Below are 25,136 nucleotides of genomic sequence, written 5' to 3' on the forward strand. Positions count from 1 at the left end.
ACCTCCAGGTCCGGGATGGACGGGGTTTCCCCGGATTCACCTGCCAACACCTCTAGGGGAAACCTTCGGGATGACACTCTACAGGTTATGTGGTGACCCCTACGGCTGGTATCCCTGCATTGGGATCTTCGGGCACTGGGCCCGATTGTCGTCTGTCCCTAAGGGAAGGCATATCGCTCTTCCATAGAGTCCAGAACAAAGGAAAATCCCTTCCCAGGATGGCGGCATAAGGGATTTGGCATCCCACTCCGACGACATGCTTCACCTCTTTGCCCAACACGTACATGGTAACCCTGGCAGTGGGGTACTCCTGGCGGTCCCCATGGATACAGACAATGGACAGGGTTTGCTTCTCTGGGAGTGTCTCAGACACTAAGGACTCATGCACTAGGGTCACCAGGCTCCCAGAGTCCAGCAATGCATTAATCGGATGCCCATCGACCAAGACTTGGCACAGAGGTGGCATATCGGCGGCATCCGCGGTACATACAGGCCGGGCAAAGAAAGAGGACCGGCGAGCGAACCCGCAGTCCATGGGTTCAGGTGTTTGAGGACAGTTCGCTGCCCTATGTCCCAGGCCAAGGCAGTGCCAACATTGAATTCCCGTGGTCCCTCCCCGGTCTCTCTTCCCTGGAGTAGGACTAGCCTTCCCCCCCCCCCCCTTTGTGGTTGGGTCGCTTTTTCAGGATCCCTAGCCTGAGAGGCAGCCTGACGGGATTCCCGTGCCTGCGTTGAGTCCTGCACCAAGTCCTGGGTCGCCACATACCTCTTGACTAGGCTTACTAACTGATCCAGGTTGCCGGGGTCTCCCTGACCAACCCAGCGCTGTATGGCCCTTGGCAGTGTCCGCACCAAACGATCGACCACCACCTGTTCCACCACCTGCGAGGGGCTCAATGTCTCAGGCTGCAGCCATTTTTTTACCAGGTGTAACAGGTCATAGGCCTGGGACCGAGCAGTCCGGGACTCGGAGAAGGCCCACTGGTAGACTCGATGTGCACGCACATAGGTATTAACCCCAAGACGAGCCAACACCTCCCCCTTCAGCCTTTCATAGCTCTTGGCTTCCTCCTGACTGAGGTCGAAGTAGGCCTTTTGTGTGTCTCCCACTAAAAATGGCGCCACTACTTCGGCCCACTGTTCTGCCGGTAACCTTTCCTGTTCCGCAGTGCGTTTGAAGACCATCAGGAACACCTCAATATCATCCTCGGGGCTCATTTTTCTTAACGCTGAGCGCACCTTATCCCGGGCAGCAGGTAGGACTGCGGTCCCCCCCGGGACGGCTTGTTGTTGTAACACACGCATGGACTCCTGCATAGTCGCCAGTTGCTGGGCCAGTAGACTATTCAACTGCCGCTGGTCTTTCAGGGCTTCCTCATGTCTCTGAGTAGCCTCCTCATTACTTTGCACCAAGTGTCTAATGGCCTCCTCCATCTTATCTGGAGCCACAAAACTTGCCGGCTTAATATATGACATACAGTCCAAACAACACAAATTTCAGCCTCACTGCCGTTTGGCCGCATCCTCCACCAATTGTGGGGATCCGCTCTGGTAGGCAGTGACAGCGAGTGCAGTATAGAGGCAACAGAGACCGGTCTTGGTGTAAAACACGATGGTTTGTTTATTCACACGGTGCATACAAGTGAAAGACGGTGCAGTTCATAGGGAGGGTGGTCACACACCACAGCAAAATAATAGTTCAAACACAGCAAGTCCCTGCTGCAGGCTACTTGAGGCCTGTTTCAGTCACATAAAGCAAAGTCTATTTAAAGCCAGGAGTAATGTCACCTTTTTTTCCTTGGTGAAGTAAGTCCATGGGTCCTGCTTCTAGCCACAGGACACGGATCCCTCCTGGCTTCAGCTGCGGGTTCCGGCACACTCCTTTACAGGCCTCAGCACACAGCCCAGCTCACCTCCACTTCTTACTCTCACAGCCAGAGCACACAGAAGCTCCACATTGCTCACCACACCCTTGTTGCTGGTCGGGTTTTAACCCTTCACTGCAAAACCTGGCCTGGACCGTGGGGAGACAGGCACCCGCCCGCATATCTGCCTGCTCCCAATAAGAGCCGCCCCGGATCCACTGTGTTAACAGCATAACCACTGCAAAATGCACTTTTCCGGCTCTTACTCCACCGGGGCCAGGACCCCCGGTGGCACGTACCTCCCGTCTACCACCACCCTAGGTACTCTCCTACAACAGCTACATGTTAACCTGCACAGAAATATAAAATAAGTATTCTGCTGAGGCTGAATAGTGATGAGCGGGATAGGCAATATTCAAATTTGCAATATTTTGCGAATATTTGGCCGAATATTCGCCATAAATTCGCAAATTCGATAATTGTGATCTTCAGTCATTATTTACTTGATTGCAAAAATTGGCAATGTAATATATCCGGGATACAAATTCGCTATTAGAATATCCGCGATCAACACCAAGGGGTAGGCAACTTTCCTATTGGTTGCAAGGGATGTTGCTAAGTGCCGATATTCACGATAATTTCACGATAAATTCGTGATTAGAATATTTGCAATCAACACTATTTGCAAATATGAACATATAGCACTATATTCTAAATATTCGTGAATTCTTAAAGTGGCAATACTCGCGATTAAAATTTGCGATTCGAATATTCGCACTCAACACTACTGCTGAATAGGAATACTCACTACATCGCCCTCATATTACTGACAATAGACTCCCATAAACCTACCCATGAAGTTAGGGGGAGATGATTCCTCAGGAGAGCCATACACTACAACGCACGTTTTCCAGGGCCCCCGAAAGAAGGCAGACGCCGAAACGTGCGTTGGGGTGTATGGCTCTCCTGAGGAATCATCTCCCCCTAACTTCATGGGTAGGTTTATGGGAGTCTAGTGTCTTATTGTCAGTAATATGAGGGCATTGTGTTTGCTTTTGCACTTTGCACTTTATCTCTGTTAGGAGGTTTGGGAAGCATACATTGATAGTGATTCACTGTGACTGCCAGTTTGTTTGTTGTTTTTTACTTTTATATACAATTTAGGTAGTTGCATACACTTTTTGACATTTTCCCTTATTTTAGGGTTTAATATATACAGTATCTTACTTTTGTGTTGCACTACCTCTTTGAATTGCTACCTTGTGATTTAACATTACCTAAACATTATCGCCACTTCCAAGACGTGTTCAGTCCACAGGGGGCTGATGTGTTACCTCCTCATAGGACATATGATTGTCCTATTGATTTGCTGCCAGGTACCATGCCACCCAGAGGACATCTGTATAATCTCACTGGGCCTGAGATTCAGGCCCAGTGGGATTATATAAAAGAGAACCTCGATAAGGGTTTCATTCGACCGTCCACTTCTCCCACAGGAGCGGGATTCTTCTTTGTGGGGAAGAAAGATGGTGGATTGAGACCCTGTAACGATTTTTGCGCCCTCAATCGAATTACGGTGAGGAATCGGTACCCTCTTCCACTTATTGAGGACTTGATCTCTGCTGGCAGGGGCGCGAGTCTTCATCAAACTCGATTTGCAGGGTGCATACAATTTAATACGCATTCGAAAGGGTGACGAATGGAAGATCGCATTTAACACCAGGGACGGGCATTACGAGTATCTCCTAATGCCTTTCGGTCTCTGTAATGCCCCCGTGGTCTTCCAGGAGTTCATAAATGATGTCCTCCGGGATTTCTTGGGTAGATTCGTGGTCGTCTATTTAGACGATATACTAATCTACTCATTGGACCCGCAGACTCACTGAGATCATGTGTGTCAAGTTTTCCAGAAGCTGAGGGAGAATTGCCTATTAGAGATGGCCTTGCGGTTCACCCGGCGGTCATTTTGCAGCGAACTTTGCTTGTTTGCGATTCGCCAAAAATGCGAACATATGGAGAAATTCGCGCCCGCCATATTCTTTTACACTGTGAAGAACTTTGACCCATGACACATCCATCAGGTGCTACAGGACAGCCAATTGAGACATTTCAGCACATGGACATACCCCCTACCTTATAAATAAACCTGATCTGGCTGCCATTTTACATTCAGTGTTTTGCCAGTGTAGGGAGAGGTTGCTGTGTGGAGCAGGGACAGGCTGTTAGGGACACCAAACGCTAGCTAATAGGGCCACAAAAGTAATTTTAAGCACTAGTATAGGTGTGATTTCGATATGTGTGATACACTGAGGGGTGCGATATACTTATAATATACTTTTATAATGAGTCAAAAACACATAGATCTATATAGTGATCACCTGGAAGTCAGGGGCCTAGGGGCTAGGAGCTTACTAGGGCCATTTTTATATAGGGTAAGGTTCCGGACGGGGTCGCTCTTATCAGGGCAGGTGGTCTGTGGTTAGGCTATCAGGACCAGAATAGCACCCCCCTGTAGGGCAATATCAGGGACAGTTCTTTGCCCACCCTGTGCTTCAATACCCCATCATCATCTAGCCCAGGGATGGATGTTTTTTTGCTTTCCCTCCTGGATTCATCGATGTGCACTGGAACCCCCCGGATTGTTGTAGGACATATGGTTTCTGATTTGGTGCCGCCGAGCACCTGATTTAGTGCCGCCGAGCACTTGTTATTGCCTACCACATCTATGCTTTTTTGTCAACTTCAATAATTTCATTTATTTTCATTTTGAGTGATATCTTTTCCATTCACACGTCCGCAAAATGGGTCTACAATGGGTGCAGACCCATTCATTTTCAATAGGGCCGGAATGTGCTGTTCGCATCCGCGGATCCGCACTTCCGCATCTATTCTTCCGTTTCCGCAAAAAAATAGAACATGTCCTATTCTTGTCCGCAATTGCAGACAAGATTAGGCATTTTCTATTATAGTGCCGGCGATGTGCGGTCCACAAATTGCGGAATGCACATTGCCGGTGTCCGTGTTTTGCGGATCCGCAAAACCCTTACGGACGTGTGAATGGACCCTCATATTAAAATTATTAAAGGTTACGTTTTATCTTCATGTATATTCTAATGGATTGCCTTCCTTGTACAATGTTATAATATACTTTCTATGTTAGAAAGTATATTATAGTGCATTTGTATTGTGCGGCAGTTGTGTGCGGTTCTGCTGTGATACTGCAGGTATATAGAGGAACAAGCGTTATTGGAACAAATAATTTCTACTGGTGTGATATACCAGTCGTCCCCCCAAAAAACTGATTGAAGCGGGGTTTTATATACCAATATACTTTCTTTATAGTGCATTTGTGCACTTCTAGTAATTATTTCTTGGTTGCAAATATGAGCTGAAGGTTTTTCAGGTTCGCCTGCTATTAAAATGAATGGGACCCGCCGCGATCACGTTCACGAACCGCCCTGGCAGATGTTCGTCCATCACTACCGCCTATATGCCAAACTTGAGAAGTGCATGTTTGAGGTGAGAGAATTGCCCTTCTTAGGGTGTATTGTCTCTGAACGCAGATTGGAGATGGATCTATCCAAGATCTCAGCTGTTCTGGATTGGCCTCAGCCTAACGACCTAAAGGGATTACAGCGTTTCTTAGGTTTCACCAACTTCTACTGCAAATTTATTAAGATTTTCTTATTAAGATTAAATTTTCTGTGGTGGTAGTGCCTCTCACGAACCTCACTAAGAAGGGGGCGAACCCTTGTAAGTGGACGAGAGAGGCTGGCGAAGCCTTTGAGACGCTGAAGCAGGCTTTCTGCTCCGCACCAATCCTCACTCATTCAGACACTTCTCGACCTTTTGTCCTCGAGTTTGACGCCTCTGAGGTTGGTGTGGGGCGGTTCTTTCTCAGTATTCTGGAAATCCTGAGAGGCTTCATCCTTGTGCCTTTTTCTCCCGGAAGCTCTCACCAGCCAAATGCAATTATGACATTAGCAATAGAGAGCTTCTGGGAGTTAAGTTGGCCTTTCAAGAATGGAGACATTGGCTAGAGGGTGCAGAACATTCCATTACGGTTTAAACCGACCACAAAAACCTTGAATACATTGAAGGTGCCAAGAGGTTAAACTCTCGTCAAGCTCGCTAGGCATTATTTTTTACTCGCTTTAATTTCCGGTTAATTTACAAACCGGGACCCAAAAATGTCAAAGCAGATGCTCTCCCCCGTTGTTTCCCAGAAACCATTTCAGTATGTGACTCTGAGCCTGAGCCCATTATTCCTGCGAGGTGTTTCGTAGCCGCTTTGAACACCCCAGGTATAATGGAGGACTTGTCTTCTCTTCTTCTGCATTTACAGGCAGAGAGCCCTCCTAACAAACCTGAAGGTCGGCTGTTTGTGTTTAAATTTCAGGCTCAGAGTCATACAACAGTTACATGATTCTAAGTCGGCCGGGCATCTGGGGATAAAAAAGACCATGTCCTTTTGTAAACGACATGTCTGGTGGCCTAAGATGTTTTTTTTATATCAAAGGCTACATTCAGGCATGTAGTATTTGTACTCAGTGTAAACCGGCTCGGTCCGCCCCCTCTGGTACTTTGATTCCGCTGCCTATTCCTTCGGCCCCATGGACCCACGTGTCTAACAGATCTGCCTAGGTCTTCCGGTTGTACGATAATTTGGGTAGTGGTGGACCGTTTTAGTAAGATGGCCCATTTTATACCACTCCCCGGATTGCCGTCGGCTGGAGAGCTGGCAGATCTGTTTGTGAAGCATGTCTTCCGATTACACGGGGCGCCGGAGGATATTGTTTCAGATAGAGGAGTCCAGTTTATCTCTCAATTCTGGCATTCTTTCTGCTCCCGGTTGGGGATTGGGCTGTCATTTTCATCTGGCTTTCACCCTGAAACCAACGGGCAGACGGAGAGAACGAACCAGACTCTGGAACAATATCTCTGGTGTTTCGTGTCAGACTGCCAGGAGGAATGGGCAGCTCACCCCCCCCCTTTGCGGAGGTGGCTTATAATAACTCCGAACATGCCTCTACCAAGATGTCTCCGTTCAGGTGCATGGAGGGCAGGAACCCAAGACTCTCCTCTCTGGCAGGGGCCTCCACTGACTCACCGGTGGTGAACCAATGGTTCCAGGATAGACAACCCATTTGGTTGCTGGCACGGCGGAATCTTCGTAGTGTGGTGGCGCAACAGAAAAGATTCGCTGATCGTCATCACACTGCGGAGCAAGAGTTTAAGGTAGGAGATCCAGTGTGGGTCTCCACCCAGAACATTCCCTTGCGCCAACCGTCTGCCAAGTTGGGGCCTAAATACATTGGTCCATACCCGGTAACACAGAAGATCAACCGGGTTACTTACAAGGTTGCTCTTCCTCCGTCAATTCAAGGAGTGAACACCTTCCATGTTTCACTGCTCAAATCGGTAGCCGAGTCAGCTCCCTTTATCCGAACTCCATCTCCAGTGGAGGTTCAAGGGGAGCCTGAATTCAAGGTAAATAAGATTTTGGACTACTGTTTTGTCCAGAGGTCCCTCCAGTATTTAGTGGACTGGAAGGGTTATGGTCCAGAGGAGAGATGTTGGGTACCTGCCCGCCAGGTTCATGCGAATTAATTAGTGGCAGCTTTCCACCGTGAGAATCCAGGGAAAGCCTATTTGGAGTCTTCTGAGCCGCCTCCTCGAGGCGGGGGGGGGGGGTAATGTAAGACACTCTTCTATTCCGCGATCCACTGGGCCCCCCAGGCGTTGGAGTAGCGGGACAGGTAACGCATGTGCCGGGGGAGTCTTCGGTTCCGACTCCTTTGAAGACCGCAGGGATCTCGGAGGCAGATTGACTGGACTAGTGGCGGCACACAGCGGCCGGTCCTGTCTCCGGTATCACCTGCGGCACTTTGTGATTGGCTAGCAGGTACTTAAAAGGTGATCTCCCTGGCTACTTAGTGCCCACTGTTGTTTTGACAACCGGGGTGTATCGTAGCGGGGGGGTGGGGGGGGGTGCGTTGCCCCGGGTACAAAATTGCAGGGGGCGCCAGGCAGCAATCACTTCAATGAGGGCCACAGGAGCCTATGGCTCCTGTCCCCTCCGTTCTTCCTCATAGGCTTCAGGATAGTGGCCTGAAGCCTATGAGGCAATAGAACATCCGTAGTGACTAGAATGGAGTTTCTCCTGGGAGGTATGATGTCAGGGGAAGAGGCAGAGTCTCGTCGTACAGGGGGGCGGGGCCTAAAGATGTGCGGGAGATTCTACAGAGCACGATGTTCAAGACAGGAGCAGAGGCTGCAGGTCAGTATGTGGAGGAGAATAGTGACTGTTATTTTTACTTGGGGGGCTTTTTGCAGGGGCTGAAGGGAGGAGGAATAATCCTTGTACTGGAGACTGCTGCATGTTAGAGGGGTCTGAAGAGAGGGGCGGGGGGGTGATATTATTTATTTACATGGGACTGTATGCTGGAGTGGCTGAAGGCGGGGTGTGATAATATTTTAAATGGGACTGTATGCTGGTGGGGCTGAAGGCAGGAAGAGTGATTAATTTTACATGGGACTGTTTGCAAGAAGGGCTAGAAGGCAGGGGGAGTGATGTATCTTACCATGGGACTGTATGCTGGAGGGGGGTGCAATACTTAGCTTGCCACGTGTGCTGGCAACCCATGCAACACCACTGGTTGCGGTTTATATTCTCCCAGACTTACCTGTGCATGGCCTCTGCCTTCCTTGATTTATCTTTAGAGACTGCCTCTGGATACCTCATCTTTGCTGAACAGTTTGTCTCGTGTATGACCTTGGTCGGACCCTGGAAATCCTGACGTCTCATCCCTAGGTACCATGTTACATGGACTAATACTGCGCATAAGAACTTTGGACTGGTCACTGGCTGTCCCCTTGGTGTTTCCCGGCACAGGTTATTATTAGGGTTGGTTACCTGTATATGCTTACTGACTTGGACTATACTACAATTTATTTAATAAATCCACTATTGTTTAACCTCTGTCTGGTTGCTTGGGGCTCTGCACCATTACACTCGGGTGCTCTACCGAGTATAATGGAAGTCAATGGGAGAACCCGAGCATTAAACCAGGCACCACCTGCTCTGAAGAGGAAAGGGTGCCTGGTTCATAGGAAAAGGTCAGAAATTGATGGAAACGATACTGAAATGGTTCGGGAACAGCATGGGGAGGATGTCTGGATGTATCTTGGACTGCCTCGCGCACGATCCAGGGGGAGGAGTCTGGGTACGCATAAAACTCATGCAGGACACCAGCGTAAGGCCCCCTTTCACACGGGCGAGTATTCCGTGCGGATGCGATGCGTGAGTTGAACGCATTGCACCCGCACTGAATCATGATGGGGCTGTGCACACGAGCTGTGATTTTCACGCATCACTTGTGCGTTGCGTGAAAATCGCAGCATACTCCTCTTTGTGCGTTTTTCACGTAACGAAGGCCCCATGGAAATGAATGGGGTTGCGTGAAAATCGCAAGCATACGCAAGCAAGTGCGGATGCGGTGCGATTTTCACGCACGGTTGCTAGGAGACGATCGGGATGGAGATGTTCAAGAAACCAATTTGAAAGGATTCGAGCTTTGTGACATGGTGCATTATCCTGCTGGAAGTAGCCATCAGATGATGGATACATGTTCTCATTCTGTTTACGCCAAATTCGGACTCTACCATTTGAGTGTCTCAAAACAAATCGAGACTCATCAGACCAGGCAACATTTTTCCAGTCTTCAACAGTCCAATTTTGGTGAGCTCGTGCAAATTGTAGCCTCTTTTTCCTATTTGTGGTCATGGCTACGGCCAAGAGATATCCGAAGAACCCTAGGGAGAGAAAGAACGGGAACAACCTAACCGAGCTAGGCGTGTCTTAGCTGACCTGACTATATGGCTTGTTGTGTGCCCTAAGCCATGATCGTGGGTAGGCCTGTAAGTGGGCAAAAACCAAGCCAAGTAGGATAGAAAAGGAACTCTAATGGCATGTGCAAACTAATCCCCAAGCCAACTGCAAGGCGTCAGGGATCTAGGGCGAAAAATTCGGGGTGTATGAGGCAAGGCCAGAAGGAGACCTACAACCCATCTTGTGGATAACAAGGCCAGAGACATGATGCTCAATATTGCGGATACTGCCCCAAAGCGGAATGGAGGACCGGGAATACGTTGTAAAAAGGATCATGAAAACCAACTGAACCTTGTAAAGTTTTGGTTCTAGGGAGTACTGGCAATGCCCTAGCCTCAGGAGATCGTGGGACCGAAACCTAACTGCCTAGACTATGCAGAAATGAGGGCCAAAAAGAACTATGTAGATAGGAAGAGAATCCTTGAATAGTTCCCCAGACAACAGCTATCTGCTAGCCGTGGTCCACGCATTGTTCTACTGTGTGCCCCTGAGAATTCTTTTAACGCTTGAGACGTGAAGACCGACCTACTATCTGAATCTTCTACTGTGAGGAAATGCTGAACCTTGTCCAAAACACGATTTAACGTGGTTGTAGAGAGTTTGAGGTTAGTGGGGCAAGAAGCTACGAAGCCATAATATACAAGATTCTGTCTATGACCTCCCATGAGTGAGGGAATGCAATTGCAATGAAGCTACCGGCGAAAATGAATTCCTAGTCGTGGTAAAAAGGAAGAGACTTTGCGCGGGGACCTGGTTGACAAGATATGGTCAACTACGATCGGAGACTGAAATGCTAGAGGGAATTACGCTACTTGTTCCTCCTCTGGCAGGACCTGAACGAAAGCATGAACAATTAAAGCAAGACTAAATATCTGCGTAAGAAATGACAATGATGCTGTAGGGCGAACCGGACCAGTTTGCAGTCAAAACATAAAGTGAGCGATCAACATGGATTATTAGGAAATTAAGGAAGCAGGTATGTATGTGATACATACGGGCCAAATCAGCCCAGATGGACAACCAACCAGGCAATCAGCCCAGCAGGACTGAAAACAGTCATCGGGCCCCCGAAGCCATGGGGCCGAAGCAGTCGTCGGGCCCCCGAAGCCATGGGGCCAAAGCAGTCATCGGGCCCCCGAAGCCATGAGGCCGAAGCAGTCATCGGGCCCCCGAAGCCATGGGGCCGAAGCAGTCATCGGGCCCCCGAAGCCATGGGGCAGAGTTTTTTGTTTTTTCTTTATCAAGAAATTATGACTATAGTAAGTGACCTGAATAAGGTGCAGGTGAAATTAAACCATGAGCCTGACCGATGTGGCAGGCGATACCTAAGATAAACTACGGGCCTGAATAACATGCAAGGCGAAATATCGTTAGGAACGAGACCTGACCGACGTGGAAGGTGACCCCCAACATGAATTCAACTGCATGACCTGAAAAGACGAAGGGAAACGTGACAGAAAATGGAGATAATAACGGACATTAACTAAAATGAAACCTAAATAACATAAGTTGGCAAGCAGAAAAAGATGTGAGTCATTCAAAATCAAAAGCATAGCTGCACAGGTGGACAGACAACCATTGGTCGGACCCCTGAAGCCATGGGGCCGAAGCAACCACCAGGGGCCTATGGGGCTGGGCAGCCGCCAGGGTGCGAACCTTAGAATTGGGGACGGCTGGGGAAAAGATTGTGGCTTAACCCGACGGGTTTAGTAATCAACCAGGACTCGATAACCTAGAAAGACAAAGATATGGGGTAAAGCTTCTTAATGAAATGAGGCTGAAATGAACCGCAAGTACTAATCTGTAAAATATAAATGAACAAAAGAAAACTTCTGAAAGGTGTGTCATGGAAAATAGTATCAGATGGCCGTATGACCTACCAATGTTGATGACAATTGTGAAATCCTCTAAGCCAAGAGCCACTCCAGCGAGTCCCTTATGGCGGGAGCCATGCGTGCGAGTCCCTTATGGCGGGAGCCATGCGTGCGAGTCCCTTATGGCGGGAGCCATGCGTGCGAGTCCCTTATGGCGGGAGCCTTGCGTGCGAGTCCCTTATGGCGGGAGCCATGCGAGCGAGTCTCTTATGGCGGGAGCCATGCGTGCGAGTCTCATATGGCAGAAGCCATGCGTGCGAGACACTTATGGCGGAAAAAAGTATCAGATGGCCGTGCGAACTACAAGTGTCAGTGCCAATCGTGAGGTCCTATAAGCGAACAGCCACTCGGGCAAGCCTCTTATGTATTTTTTTTAAACCACTTATGCAGCACCAGAATGCCTTGGGGACTCGCATAGCCATGACCCCCTCCAACAGCAAACCTGGGACACTAACCAGCCTACAACCATGTCGTACCCCTAACAAACAAAACAAAACATGAAAAACGGTCAAGGGGCCCCCGGAGCCATGAGGCCGGATCAATCATAGGGCCCCCGAAGCCAGAGGCCCCCGAAGCCAGAGGGATGACGTTGCGGTGACGATAAGTAATTAAAACGTAAGCCGGACCTGATAGGATATGCAGAGGCTTGAATGATTGGATTGGCTAGGAGATGGCCTAAGGAACATAACTGCCAACAGGCGTTGAAAATATAGACATTAGAAATCCGAAGCACGTGCATACATAACACTAACCACCGCGAACTATAAACGTAAACATGAAATTGAAACAGAGATGGGAGAAAAACAAGAGCCTGAGTCATTGCAAGTTCGCTAAGAGAAGTCTCTTATCGTGACAAACAAATGAACAGCTTGTGAAAACATAGTAGGAAACTTACTCCTATTGGCCGACTGACCTCCGCTGAGGAGCTGTTTGGTGAACTGGGGCAGGAGACCAATCTAAGTAAATACGAACCAGAAGTAAAAGGAGACCAGTCTGAGTGATTATGAACCAGGATTAAAGAACCAGAGCGGTGGGTGCAGACTGCCCCGGTGAGACTATTGAGTAAAACCATGACGTAGCAATGAACAGGAGAATGCAGCTTTGAGTGGAAGCAGAGTACAACACTTGATGTAACAACAAATGGGTGAATGGAGCTTTGCATGTGAGTGGTACCTAAAAAACATGGTATGGGCGCAGCTCCGAGTATGGGTAGCGCATGAAAAGCATGGTATAAGCAGACGTATGAATGCAATTTGAAAGTGAGCAGAGTATTGATGTGATGCGAAAGCAGACACGTGAACGCAGCTCTAGTAGTGAATGGAGTATAGGACAAGATGTAAAAGCAGACATGCGGACGCAGCTTTGGATGTGCACGGAATATTAACTTGATGTGACAGCAGACATGGAAAGCGGCATTGGTGAGTGGGGTATATGACCTGGTGTAGCAGTAGAAGTGTGAACACAACTCTGGGTATAAGCAGAGCATGATATTTGGTATAACAGCAGCTCTGGTTGTGAACGGAGCATAACATAGATGTAACAGCGACATGAATGCAGTTCTTGAAATGGGCCTGGAAAGAACCTGTAGTAGTATAGGACTTGTGAACGCAGCTCTGGGTGCGAGTAGAGTAAACCCGATATACCGATAGAGTGGGGTATGGCAGAGACTTATTCTAACAACAAAACATGACATATAGCGTAGTATCAGCAGCGGCTGAACCTGACGGTCCAGTTGTCACCCAACATTTAGCTTGTCCTGGGCGATCCAGGTAACAAGACAAATGACATAGCATGGTATCTGCAGTAGCTGAACCTGGGCGATCCAGGTGACATACAACATTTAACGTGGCCTGGACGATCCAGGTGACATACAACATTTAACTCGGCCTGGGCGATCCAGGTGACATACAACATTTGACTCGGCCTGGGCGATCCAGGTGACATACAACATTTAACTCGGCCTGGGCGATCCTGGTGACATACAACATTTAACGTGGCCTGGACGATCCAGGTGACATACAACATTTAACTCGGCCTGGGCGATCCAGGTGACATACAACATTTAACTCGGCCTGGGCGATCCAGGTGACATACGACATTTAACGTGGCCTGGGCGATCCAGGTGACATACGACATTTAACGTGGCCTGGGCGATCCAGGTGACATACGACATTTAACAGGGCCTGGACTATCCAGGTGACATACGACATTTAACTCGGCCTGGGCGATCCAGGTGACATACAACATTTAACGTGGCCAGGACGATCCAGGTGACATACAACATTTAACGTGGCCTGGGCGATCCAGGTGACATACAACATTTAACGTGGCCTGGGCGATCCAGGTGACATACAACATATAACTCGGCCTGGGCGATCCAGGTGACATACAACATTTAACGTGGCCTGGGCGATCCAGGTGACATACAACATTTGACGTGGCCTGGGCGATCCAGGTGACATACAACATGTAACTCGGCCTGGGCGATCCAGGTAATAAGACAAATGACATAGCCGTGCTCTGCCGTGGCTGAACCTCGACGATCCAGGTGACATACAACATTTAACTCGGCCTGGGCGATCCAGGTAACAAGACAAAAACATATAGTATCAGCCGTGGCTGAACCTGGGCGGACAAGGTAACATGCGGCCTGTGCACCTGAGAACACACGCCTGTGAGTGAGGCTGTGGCTCGTATATGTAGAGCTTCCGCCCCTCCCACAAATGCAGGCTGACTAATCAGCCTTACCAACTTGTAGTGGAGATGAGTGGTACCCGGTGGGGTCTTCTGCTGTTGTAGCCCATCCGCCTCCAGGTTGTGCGTGTTGTGGCTTCACAAATGCTTTGCTGCATACCTCGGTTGTAACGAGTTGTTATTTCAGTCAACGTTGCTCTTCTATCAGCTTGAATCAGTCGGCCCATTCTCCTCTGACCTCTAGCATCCACCAGGCATTTTCGCCCACAGGACTGCCGCATACTGGATGTTTTTCCCTTTTCACACCATTCTTTGTAAACCCTAGAAATGGTTGTGTGTCAAAATCCCAGTAACTGAGCAGATTGTGAAATACTCAGATCGGCTCGTCTGGCACCAACAACCATGCCACGCTCAAAATTGCTTAAATCACCTTTCTTTCCCATTCTGACATTCAGTTTGGAGTTCAGGAGATTGTCTTGACCAGGACCACCCCCCTAAATGCATTGAAGCAACTGCCATGTGATTGGTTGACTAGATAATTGCATTAATGAGAAATAGAACAGGTGTTCCTAATAATTCTTTAGGTGAGTGTATATTCTGTTGAGAGGGTTGCCCAACTTTTATTACTTTTGACCCAGTAAGATAGGGTTTGTTTTCACCATTGTTTATTTAACTTGGGGCATGGCAGGCTTTTTGACCACCGGTCTTGATAAACATTCATGGCTTTCAGAGGCCAACAAGGTACTTTCTGAAAAAACTCTCCCAGAAGAAATATACTCCATCATTTAAGACTGCATTTAATGAATTGACTAAGGCGTACAAGGAGCAGATCACCTCATGGTGGGAGGTGCAATCTCTTGAAAAATATCTCAAGAATAAGATAGTTCCCAGGGGGCTTAGGCCTAGTTCACACGAACGTGTCGCTTTTATAGATTTTTGCGGTCCGTTTTTCACGGATCCGCTGTTCCGTTTTTGAGTTCCGTTGCGTTTCCGTTTCCCCGTTCCGTTTTTCCGTATGCCATGTACAGTATACAGTAATTACATAGAAAAAATTGGGCTGGGCATAACATTTTCAATAGTTGGTTCAGAAAAAACGGAACGGATACGGAAGACATACGGATGCATTTGCGTATGTGTTCAGTTTTTTTTGCAGACCCATTGACTTGAATGGAGCCACGGAACGTGATTTGCGGGCAATAATAGGACATGTTCTATCTTTCAACGGAACGGAAAAACGGAAATACGGAAACGGAATGCTTACGGAACACATTCCGTTTTTAATGCGGAACCATTGAAATGAATGGTTCCGTATACGGAACACAAAAAACGGCCCGTACACTCGCAAAAAAAAACGTTCGTGTGAACTAGGCCTTAGAATAACGCTCACCCCTGCAAGCAGGTGCAGGAATTCCACACTAATGAACAAATGGGAGGAGGAGGCTACTAAAAGCTCCTTGAGATTCATGCACCTGCTTCTAGAGGAAGAGCGAGTCACTCTAAGTGCTGCTGAGATTAGGCTCAAGGAACAAATTGAACTAACTTAGAAATTTAGCCAAGAAATGGATTTCTCAAATAAAGAACTGCAACTAAAAAATACATTAGATAAGATCCAATACCATCTGAAAGAGCGTAAACACCGCCAATTTAATTGCGATTTATAAGACTTTAGAGAAAATCGTGTGTACTCAGCACTCGATCATACCTCAATCCGCAAAAAACAGGAGTCGGATATCACTTCCAGTGACACAGACTTCTGAAGGGGAGAGGGAGAGTGGACAGAGGACACGAGTAAGGGGAAAAGGCCATCAAAGTGGGAGAGGGACACGAGGGGGATATGACACCACTGGGCAGCGTTTTTTAGAACAAGGGGTCTCCTACCAGCTACGGACTCGTCAGCAACCGTAGCCTTTGTTAGGCTACTTTCACACTACCGTTCAGAGCGGGTCCGTCTGATGTCTGCACAGACGGATCCGCTCCTATAATGCAGACGTTTGTATCCGTTCAGAACGGATCCGTCTGCATTATAGTTTAAAAAAAATTCTAAGTCTGAAAGTAGCCTGAACGGATCCGTCCAGACTTTGCATTGAAAGTCAATGGGGGACTGATCCGTTTGAAGATTGAGCCATATGGTGTCATCTTCAAACGGATCCGTCCCCATTGACTTACATTGTAAGTCTGGACGGATCCGCTTGCCTCCGCACGGCCAGGCGGACACCCGAACGCTGCAAGCAGCGTTCAGGTGTCCGCCTGCTGAGCGGAGCGGAGGCTGAACGCTGCCAGACTGATGCATTCTGAGCGGATCCGCGTCCACTCAGAATGCATTAGGGCAGTACGGATGCGTTCGGGCCGCTTGTGAGCCCCTTCAAACGGAGCTCACAAGCGGACACCCGAACGCTAGTGTGAAAGTAGCCTTAAACACGCAAATTCCCCTACCCCTAACCCTATCCCCCATCCCAGACAAATTGTCAATATTTCTAGCAAAACCTTCCAAACAGCCAAAATGGCGGTCCTCAGCAAAGGTCTGTCATTTGTACCAACCTCTGCTATCAAAGTTTTTAATTGGGTAAAAGACATAAAGCTTTTTGCGAGACAATTGAGATGGAACAAGCATTTCCAACTGATTAATAAACGTGAAAGTAGAGACCTTGGGATTCCACAGGACATCCTGCATGATGTCAGACTTCTATTTTGGCCTCCAAGACAGCGCCCCAGAGGATGGTAAAGGTCCGTTCACTGGGCTCAAAAACAAAAGCACTAAAATGCCACCTATAGTGGATCCCTCCTGTGTTGATGTATTTGTGAATAGTGATGAGCGGCAGGTGCCATATTCGATTTTGACGAAATTCGCGAATATTCGATAGAATATTCGTTTTATATTCGTCGAAATCGAATATTCGTGATTATTCTTGTTATCGCGATTAATATGCGATTTAAATAATCGCGTATTGCGATTTTAACTTAAAGGCTACTCTCCTATTGAAATAGCAATGCGATTAATTCAAGTTATAATAATCAAATTTCGATTTTAACTTAGCACTGCTATATTCCACATTCGTTAATTCTAGCTTAATATGGAATATAGCAGTGCTAAGCTAAAATCGAAATTCGATTATTATAACTTGAATTTTTTTTTTTTTTTATTGTTATATTTTTTTCTTTCCCACTTCCCTAAAGTTGTTCTTACCTGTCCTTTGGATTCCTGGCTTCCTGGCTGCTCCAGTCAGTGCCCGTTGCCGCTTCTGCCGACTTCCGTGCTCATGGAGCGTCCCCATCACCATGGGAACGTCTCCATATACTAGAATGTACTGTCGGATTTGAGAATTACGTGAAAAATCGAATTTCGATTTTAACTTAGCACTGCTATATTTAATTCTAGCCTAATATGGAATATACTGTAGCAGTGCTAAGTTAAAATCGAAATTCGATTATTATAACTTGAATTAATCGAATTGCGATTTCAACTTGGACCTGGTTTACTATGGTTGGCTTGGTAGAATTAGCGAATATGACGAATGTATTTGTCATATTCCACAAAACGAATATAACGAATATAACTAATTCTAGCAATCATATAGGAAAGTTTACTATAGAGACAGCTAAGTTTAACTCGCTATGCGATTATATGACTGCTTTTTAAAAAAAAATATAGAATAATTATAATACCTGATTATTATAATTATTCTATTTATAAAAAAAAGCAAAGTAATATAATCGCATAGCGAATTAAACTTAGCTGTCTCTATAGTAAACTTTCCTATTTGATTGCTAGAATTAGCGAAGTTGACGAATAGGTAGCTAAAACGAAGATGCAGAATACTTCGTTATCTTCGTTTTGTGGAATATGACGAATACATTCGTCATATTCGCTAATTCTACCAAGCCAACCATAGTAAACCAGGTCCAAGTTGAAATCGCAATTCGATTAATTCAAGTTATAATAATCGAATTTCGATTTTAACTTAGCACTGCTATATTCCATATTAGCCTAGAATTAAATATAGCAGTGCTAAGTTAAAATCGAAATTCGATTATTATAACTTGAAATAATCGAATTGCGATTTTTCACGTAATTCTCAAATCCGACAGTACATTCTAGTATATGAAGATGTTCCCATGGTGATGGGGACGCTCCATGAGCACGGAAGTCCGCATAAGCGGCAACGGGCACTGACTGGAGCAGCCAGGAAGCCAGGAATCCAAAGGACAGGTAATAACAACTTTAGGGAAGTGGGAAAGAAAAAAATATAACAATAAAAAAAAAAAAAAAAAACATAAATTAGATATTTCGAATATTCATCACTACATTCGAAATATTCGCGAATTAGCGAAGTGCCGATATTCGCAAAAAAAAATCGATATTCGAATATTCGCGCTCAACACTATTTGTGAATCAGGTCTCTAGGGACCTGGAGAATCTGCGTGGTAGAAGATAGGGCTTCAGCTGCACCAGAACTGAGTTTGAGGCTATTCAGTCCTTGGAACAGAGCAAGGAAATTACATGATTTTCCTATTTTATGACGTAAAGTCATGATTTTATGAAAGACACGGAGGCGAGTATTGCATTAACCCTTTCTTTACTGAACCACCATAGCAGCAAAGAAAAAGAATGAGAAACAACAGTAACCATGACAACAGCTCCTCTCACAGTCCCAGTATATAAGGACCCTCTCCAACTGGGATCCTCCTCTTTCTTTGTGCACTGCCATCAGATACAACTTGCTGATCAACGAACTTCCAAGAACACGATGAATGAAGAAAACCTTGCACTTGAACTTGCTAGCCGCGGCCGCAACATCGACTGCGAAGAAAACAGGGCCTCTGAGCAGAGAAACCGTTGAAGAACGTTCCCGGTGGTCTAGCTTCTTCAACCTATAGAAAATAAATGTTTGATAAAAAGACGTTAAATAAAAGCATCTGAGACTGCAATAACTGACAGTAAATCATAGTCACAGGCAATCAGCAATCTAACCACAACAGGTCTAGCAAAAAACACAAATCACAGTGAAAGGGAGGGCAAGCAAGGGTGGGGCATTACTCGCCTCCGTGTCTTTCATAAAACCATGACTTTACGTCATAAAATAGGAAAATCATGTAATTTTATATCAAGACACAGAGGCTCCTATTGCAAGTTTAAAGTTGGGCCACCACCGAAGTGAAAACATGAGGCGCTGGTCGAAAGTAAAATTCCCGAAACGAGCCCCTGCCACAGTCATGGAAGTAGCCGCCGCCCCGTAGACCGAATGTGCGGTGAAAATGGATGTATCGATCCCTGAGAGGTAAAGGATCCACTTAACCCACCGAGAGAGCGTAACGCTGGTAATAGGGGCGGAAGGCCGACGGAAAGAAATAAATAGTTGAGGGGAAACCGTAGAGCGTAAATACAACGTGCGCGATTCGTATTCACGCAAGCAGGCGACTGGACACAGCTGCGGAGAAGAGGGAAAAGCGAGATAAGAAACAGAACAGATGTTAGTTTTTGTTCGCAGGGTAATGTTAAACATAACACCCTCCGGAGTGAACGAACGGGCATCATGATCCAACGCACGCACATCCGACACCCGCTTGCAAGAAATCAAGCAAAACAAGGTGACGAGTTTAGCTGACAACTGGCGAAGCGACAACTGTCCGTTAGAGGGCCAAGTGACCAAAAAATTTAGGACAGACGAAACATCCTAAGTCACGGAAAAACGAGGTTTCGGTGGTCGGGCAAGGCGAGAACCACGGAGTAGCCTACACACAAGAGGGTGTTGCCCCGCTGGGCATCCATCAAAACCATGATGTCTGGAAGAAATTGCGGACCTGTATAGATTAATAGTGCGATAAGCCCTACCTTCTTCGAACAGGGACGTAAGGAAAAGATACAATGAAGTCACAGATGCCTCAACGGGATCCAGATTCCGAATGAAGCACCAGCGAGCCCAAGTGTCCTAGGCTGCTCGATAGGCCCGTCTAGTACCGGGGACTCATGCACTCTCCAATAGGAGTCTAGTTGTCTCCAAAACGCCCCCGCGATGTCCCAGGGACCCCTGACACCCTGCAAGCGAGAAGTCGCAGCGATCCCTCCTGGAGTAGAGGATGAGGGCGATCGGATGGCCCTTTGAGAAGTCCCGGGAAAACGGGCAGGAGGAGGGGCTCTTCTATTAGCAACTCTAAAAGTAGGGGAAACCAGGATTGGGTCCTCCAAAAGGGCAGGATCAGCACCAGTTCGGCTGACTGACGACGAATCTGGACTAATACCCGAGGGATTCGAGCGAATGGCGGAAACGCATACAAGAGGGTCCCCGTCCACTGCTGGAGGAAAGCATCCACCGCCTCTGCCTCCGGGTCTGGCAGCCAACTGTAATACCTGGGTAGTTGTGTCCAATGAATAAAGATGAATGGCGGCACTCACCTAACGTTGCAAAATGTCCTTTTATTTCAGCAGAGGGGAGGGATACAAAACATGATACAATCGCAGGTTACATGGCGACGGCCGTTTCGCATTGTCCACGCTTCATCTGGCCACGTTTGACTGACTCACAAAGAGTGACTGCATTTTTATGCGCCCAGTAGTACCACAGGTGCTGACTAAGTGCACTAATTGTGGTGTCTGCATCATGTGTCATCATGAGTGGGCGTAACTGCACCCTGGTGTGTCAGCCAAACAGAAACATAGCAACACATATAATTAAAAGCAATAATCAGAGCAGTCATATTTATGGATGTCACAGAAAAATCGTATTTATGGATGTCACAGAAAAACACTCATGTCCAGTTTCTCATTTAAACCTAAGGGACCAGTAGCTGCGGGGCGTATGATCCAGCGTCCTTCTCTTTTCAATAAATCGCGTCCCCTGTCGCCCCCTCTGGGAGCGAGAGGTACGGTTTCAAGTGCAGCAAACCTGAAGACAGATACATCGCCATTATGTACAGATCTAATATGATCAATTAACCGGGGGACCGCTTTACCTGTCTCAATTGAATGGATGTGTTCCCGGATACGTTCAAATAAACTGCGCACTGTTTTACCAATGTAGAACATACCACATCTGCACAGTAAAATGTAAACTACAAATTTAGTTTTACAAGTGATCAAAGTATTTACTCTATGAAAAATGCCCGCAAAATTCACTGTAGACCACTGAGAGTTAAAGCGGCACATAGAACAATTACCACAGCGTTTGTTGCCCTTCGGTTGCCATGCGTCCAGCCAAGTCTTATTTCTCAAATCTTGGAAATGGCTGCGGACCAATTTGTCACGTAACGTATGGCAGCGTCTAAATGCGTCAAGGGGGCGGGTATCCTTAAGATAGGAACTTGTATCATTGGCAATGATACTCCAGTTATCTTTAATAACCTTTTTAATAACATCAGCCATCGGGCTATACCTAAAAGAAAAAAACAAAAGTTTTTTTTTCCCGGAATGGAATCTGATTTATAAAGGTTATCACGTCCTAATAGAGTGGCCTTGGTCAAAGCCTCGTCCAGGAGCCTGGGGGGGGTAACCCCTTGCTCTCAAGCGAGATTTTAATTCCCCTGTCTGGCTATTGTAACTGTCCTCAGTTTTGCTGATACGTGCCAAACGTCTGAATTGGCCGTAAGGAACGGCACTCTTTACTGATTCAGGATGGTAACTCTGATAGTGTAGAAGGGAGTTGGTCGCTGTCGGCTTTCTATAGCCCTCAGTCACAAGCTCCCCATCTCTCACCTTTATCAATACATCCAAAACTTCAAGGCGATCGCCTCCGTAGTTATAGGTGAAACGCATATTCATATCATTAACACGATTTAAATACTGCACAAAATCTTTAAACATAGCTTCAGTACCAGTCCAAAAATATGAGAATGTAATCGATAAATCGTAAAAATGTTTGTATGTATGCTACATATGGGTTAGAGACCGAATAGAATTTTTTTTCTTCTAAGTGTGCAAGGTATAAATTTGCGAAGGTACACGCGACGGGGGTACTCATTGCGGTACCGATGCATTGTCTGAACCACGCATTCCAGAACAAGAAGGCATTGTTGCTCAGTATCAGTTTAGGCCATCTACAATGAAATCTCTGAAGACCTCCCTTTTGTCTGTATTTAAGAGAATTTCTGATATGGCCTGGATACCCTTTTCTTTGGGGATGCGCGTATACAGACTCTCTACATCCAGGGACACCAGGTGATACTCCTCCCGCCACTGGATCAAAGCCAGTGATTGGAGGAGATCAGTGGTGTCCCTGAGATGTGAGGGGACCTTCTGTACTAGTGGACGAAGTAACCAAAAAATGCAGTCACTCCTTGTGAGTCAGTCAAACGTGGCCAGATGAAGCCAACCTGCGATTGTATCATGTTTTGTATCCTTCCCCTCTGCTGAAATAAAAGGACATTTTGCAACGTTAGGTGAGTGCCGCCATTCATCTTTATTCATTGGATATTTGCATCTTTACCTACATGGCTGAGCACCACTTGTTGCTGCTTCTCAGTGATCACCCGAATACATTTGTGTCTCAGATCCAGATCCAGGAACTCTTGGATTTGTAGTGCCACCACTATTCTGTCTGAATTTGACCTGGGTAGTTGTGTGTTCAATTGTGACGCGAATAGGTTGATGGAGAAAGGGCCCCAAAGAGATGAAATGGTGGAGAAAATTGTCACATCTGGAATCGGAGATGTAACGTGAGCTCCAGTCGGCGAGAGTATTATGGAGGCCTGGGAGATACTTCGTCACCACAGTGATGTCTCTGACCAAACAGAAATCCCAGAAATCTTTCGCTAAGTGCGTTAAAACGGATGAACCAGTGCCGCCCATGCAGTTGACGTATCGGACCGCCGACACATTGCGTTGCAAGGCTCGATAGTGTAGAGGAGCCGGGAAAATTACCTGAATGGACGACGCCAAAAGGCCAATTATTCACGCCAGATGGCGAAGGGACAACTGAGGAAGCGCAAGGGAATGCCATATCTCCTTGCGAATAGCCCGGACCTTTGTCTGAGGAAGACTCAGAGTCTGTTCGATGGAATTTATGGTGAAACCCAAAAATTCCATGGATGTGGAGGGACTCAGACAAGATTTTTCTCGGTTGATGATAAAACCGAGACTGGAGATGAGTGCCCTGGACATCTCCAAGTGTTCCTGAAGGACAGAAGGACTCTGGGCCATGAAGAGGATATCGTCCAGATAAATGATTAATCTGACTCCCCGGCCGTGGAGCCAAGCCACCACTGGGCGCATCAGCATGGTGAAACACCAGGGAGCGGAAAGAGGCAGGCACGTCAAGTGCCAAATCTGATCGTTCCAACAAAAACTGAGCAAGTCCCTGGAGGTGGGTGCTACCTGAACCGTCAGGTATGCGTCCTGGAGGTCTAATTTGACCATCCAGTCCCCTGGGAGAAGCATGGCCCTCAGTAGGTGGATGCCCTCCATTTTGAAGTGATGGTAACGGACAAATGTGTTCAAAGTTTTGAGATTGATAACTGGCCTCTCTTTTTTTGTACTAGGAAAATGTTGCTGACGACATCCGAATGGCCCTCGGGAGCCCGTTCTATCGCCCATTTTTGGTACAGAGCCGCTAACTCTTCGTGGACGAGAGAGCGTGCCTGATCGGACAACCACAGTGGGTGTGTAGGAGGTAGGATTACCGGGGTGGATACGAGATCTATCTGGAAACCCCTGACCGTGGACAGGACCCAAGGGGAGGTGACCTTTGACCAAGCATGTGAAAAAAAAAAACGGAGTCTGCCCCCGACGCAAACAGCAGAAGAATTCAGAGCAGGAAGAGAACTTACCATATGGGCGTCTGGAACCCGGATTTCCTCTGAAACCTCTAGAACGGCCTGTTCCGCTACGGGATAGGAAGAACGAAGGTTGGTGTCTTGGGTCTTGTAGAGATGGCCTGTATGTAAAGGAGCCTCTAGCCGAGCCTCGGGTCTGAAAAAAGGACTGGCCGGACAGACAGCCCCTTGAACTGCCGGCCCTAGCGGAAAAACGGTTCTGAAACACTTTGCGCATGGATGTTTGCGCCTTGTCTAAGGCCGTAAAGGCCCCCACATATTGGCCCAGTTCCTTTATAAAGGAGTCACCAATTAGTGATGAGCGGGAGGTGCCATATTCGATTTCGCGATATTTCGCGAATATTCGATTGAATATTCGTCTTATATTCGTCGAAATCGAATATTCGTCATTATGCTATTTATCGCGAATAATATGCGATTTAATTAATCGCATATTGCGATTTTGTGTATTTTACGAATATTCGCCATATTGCTATATATTCTTGCTTTAGAATATGACTGACGAATATTCTAAAATACAAAGTTATAGCAATATAGCGAATATTCGTAAAATACACGTATAGACTGAAATTTCACTAATGTAGTGCTATAATCTTTTTTTTTTTTTTTCTCTGAATCAGAAAGAAAAAGAAATTTGACAAAAAAAAAAAGATTATAGCACTACATTAGTGAAATTTCAGTCTATAAGAATATTCGCTAAGTTGCTAAATATTCGTCTTACAATATGACGAATATTCTAAAAACAAATATATAGCACTATATTCGTTTTTTAGAATATTCTTTTTTTTCCCCCCAATTAGTACAGTTAGTGCCCTTCGGCATACTCCTCCCTGACAAGCGTCCCCGTCACCATGGGAACGCCTGGTGGTTAGAATATACCATCGGCTCTGAGTTAGATTGTGAAAACTCAGATCCGATGGTATATTCTAACCACCAGGCGTTCCCATGGGGACGCTTGAAGTTAGAATATACCGCCAGGGCGCTGTGATCCGAGCAATTAGCCCCTCAAGTATTAAAATAATTGGTGGCCAGTGCGCCCCCCCTCCCCAG

Source organism: Bufo bufo, chromosome 3, assembly GCF_905171765.1.
Source record: "Bufo bufo chromosome 3, aBufBuf1.1, whole genome shotgun sequence".
NCBI lineage: Eukaryota > Metazoa > Chordata > Amphibia > Anura > Bufonidae > Bufo > Bufo bufo.